A 3,008-nucleotide genomic window follows, 5' to 3' on the forward strand; every position below is an offset into this window, starting at 1 on the left:
GACTGCTTTCTGACTGTGTAAGTCATGCTCCCTCATGCGGGCAAATTAACAAGCAGATGTAAAGATGTAAATCATAAATAGTTGTGATAAAAAATATGAGGTTTGCGCAGCATTTTGTATGACGTCATTAAGCGAGTGGGCCACACTTTCAGCACCCCCAACTCCGATCACCTTCCAGCGTCTCTGCACGTGGGCCAAGTCTCTGCTGTGTGGTTTTCATGTATCCAGATTCCTTCATACCTCAGTTGATTCTCATTGTCTCACCACATGCATGTAGTGTATGGCTGTGCATATAAGTGGAGAGGTGAACTGAGGGCAGGGGAACTGACATGCTCCCTCACCTCCGTCCTGAATACTCCTTCACCACGTTTTCCATGCTAAAAAGGAAAACGTGTTCCCATTTGAATCTCACTCTTCAAATCAATTACAGCCCTTCAGGCACAAACACGGTGATTAGAGGGTCAGTCAGTCAGTGATGTCAGACTAGAGAGCTTTGTAAAATGACCTGAGACTGATTGATAACACAAAAAGTCAGGGGGGAAAAAGGCTATCACTTTCAAGCAGGACTGACCTCTGTTTCTCTACAGAAAACATCATCTTGACAGCAGAAATGCTGGAATGTGATTGGTGTTGGGATGCTAAAACGGTGACCTACTTGCTTGATGACATCATACAAAATTAGTAAACAAATCATAAAAAAAGTATTTTTCATTAGTCTGAATGTTTAGGATACAATTCATGATGTACGTCCTTTATTGCATTAAATGACAGGTGAAAAAATGTTTTTGCCAGGATAATCCAGAGGGATGTGGATGCAGACATAATGGCAGACCTCCGCAAGAAGCACCTCCGCAGTTGAAAGGAAATCCACTTGTGGAAGAAAATGGAAAAGACAAGAAGGATGCTGGGTTTCAGTGATTGGTTTCAGTGGTGAAAGTGCATCATATTTTTTGGGTTTCCCTCTGATGTCCTCTGACTTCTCTGCCTCAGAGGTCATCAGTCCTTGCTCGAAGTGGGGACCCAACGTAACAGGTAGACTACACACATAAGCAATGCAGATGTTCATGCAAAAATGACCAAAGAAGACCAACTTCTGCTGAGGTCACTTGTCAACTGCAGAGGTCATCTTGCCGCCTGTTGGGCTGATCTTTCTAAGATCTTTTTTCATCTGTAACACAGGTGGGGAAAATGTTTTTCCAGGTGAAAAAAAAAGTTTTGTTTTTGTAAGTTATTATTTTTTCGTCTGTGAAAACAAGTGAAAAAAATATTTTGTCAGGATAGCTTTACTCAGTGTTCGCTGTGGTAAAACTCATTTCAGCCACAAGAGGCTGAAATATACCGCTACCCCATATTCAAAATTTTTGATTAAAAGCATTTATTTTTTCTTCCAGGTGTGTTTTAATTTCTCCATGCACTCTAAACACAATCTTGTGTGTAAGCAAGTTATGTAACATTACTGTCACATCTTTGGCTAGAAATGTATTTTAATCGGCGCTTCACCTGGAAGAAAACATGAATGGTTTTAGGCCTATTTAGAACATGTGGTTGTGGTGCACTTCTGCCTCTTTTGGCCGAAATGTGTTTTACAACAACAAACCCTTAAAAAGTCACCTGCCTCTCAGGGCTTCCATACAAATGTGCCAATCTTAACCAATATCACAAAAGTAATCACACACAGCAAAATCACTGTTTATAGCACACACGAGAGAGCGTGACTTACACAGTCAGAAGGCAGTCAGACTTCCACAGCATCTGGTATGGCAACAGCTAAGACAAATACAAAACCTGGTTAGAATTGTTCATGAAAATGCAGTGCAATGACATGACCAAGCCTCTAAACCCAATCTGTAAAAAATCACAACTTGGGTGTATTATACAATAAATAAGTCAGCAAAAGCAATTACTGCACGGCAGCAGTTCTTAAAATAGAAACATCCTACCATAGGCAGACTGCACATGCGGCAATGCCAGAAGAGTTAATCTCCTTTGAGTGAGAGCAAAGTTTTCGGCCAATGAAGCCCTGAGAAAGACCTCTGTGAGGATGCAGTACAGACACAAACACACCTGGATCAGTTTTTCACCACAATGAAGAGTCCTTGTTTGTGGACACATGGTTTGACATAAATTCTCTGATATCACATCCTGTTTGGAACTTTTGAGGTTAAGTGATGTGCAACACATAAAGAAGCTCCTTCAGTGTCGCCATGAAGCTGAACAGAGCTCATGTTGGCCTCAGCTGTGCCCCTCATGGAGACCCTAACTGTGCATTCCCTTTTGTGCTGCTGGTATCATCCCCACTTTGATCAAACCTCATAACATTCTCGTCTCCACAGTGATTCACCTTTTCCTGCATAATCTTGAAAGGTTTTCATGCCAAGCCATGCTGGCTAGAAAATCAAACTCCTTCAGATGGAAAGGCTCACTCAGTCGACCATCCAACTCGTCAGGGATGGGGCTTCCTGCTGAACCAGCATCTGCACCAGTTTCTGTAGCTGTGGGTGCACTAGCATTCGAACTAACGTTGGATAACTGGACTAGAGTCAGCTCTCTCTCCCCCGGGGCGTCACAATTACCACATTCTTATAGCTAGCTTTAACTAGCTGGATCAATATTGTCTCTCTCGACTCTCTCTCACTGGTGTTGTAAGGATGGATAGAAGGATCATGAGAAACGACTGAGTTTGTGAACTTGGGTAATTTAGATTTTATTGAAACCTGGAAAAAAATCCAATATACCCCAAAATAGTGAAAACACATTTACTATAAACTGCTTGCGTCATAATGCTGCACTCCCCCTCCCCCAGCACCCCCACTTCCTGCACCCACGGCTACTTATAATCTACAGTAATCACATTGCTCTCTAATCCTAATTACATGTGGCAGCATGTCTGTGTGTGAGTTCCTGCTAGTGTGTATGTGTGTGTGCACATATGTATAGATTCCGGAAATACTGAGAAAGTGAGAAAGAGGTGAAGATAAATTGATTAAAGACGCTGCACAACACCCCCA

General features: G+C 42.2%; 1 long non-coding RNA gene across 1 annotated transcript; it reads right to left on the reverse strand.

Moving 5' to 3' along the window:
* Window positions 1–730: 730 nt before the first annotated feature.
* LOC119909602 lies at window positions 731–1,772 on the reverse strand. Its single transcript, XR_005445490.1, has 2 exons — window positions 1,721–1,772; window positions 731–1,168 (listed from the first exon to the last, which is right to left on the reverse strand). It is a non-coding gene; the product is annotated as an uncharacterized LOC119909602 (long non-coding RNA).
* Between the last annotated feature and the right edge of the window lie 1,236 nt (window positions 1,773–3,008).

The sequence above is a fragment of the Micropterus salmoides genome, unplaced genomic scaffold (genome assembly GCF_014851395.1).
Source record: "Micropterus salmoides isolate LMB-PRFRI ecotype aquatic unplaced genomic scaffold, ASM1485139v1 Ms_hic_scaffold_18, whole genome shotgun sequence".
Taxonomy (NCBI): domain Eukaryota; kingdom Metazoa; phylum Chordata; class Actinopteri; order Centrarchiformes; family Centrarchidae; genus Micropterus; species Micropterus salmoides.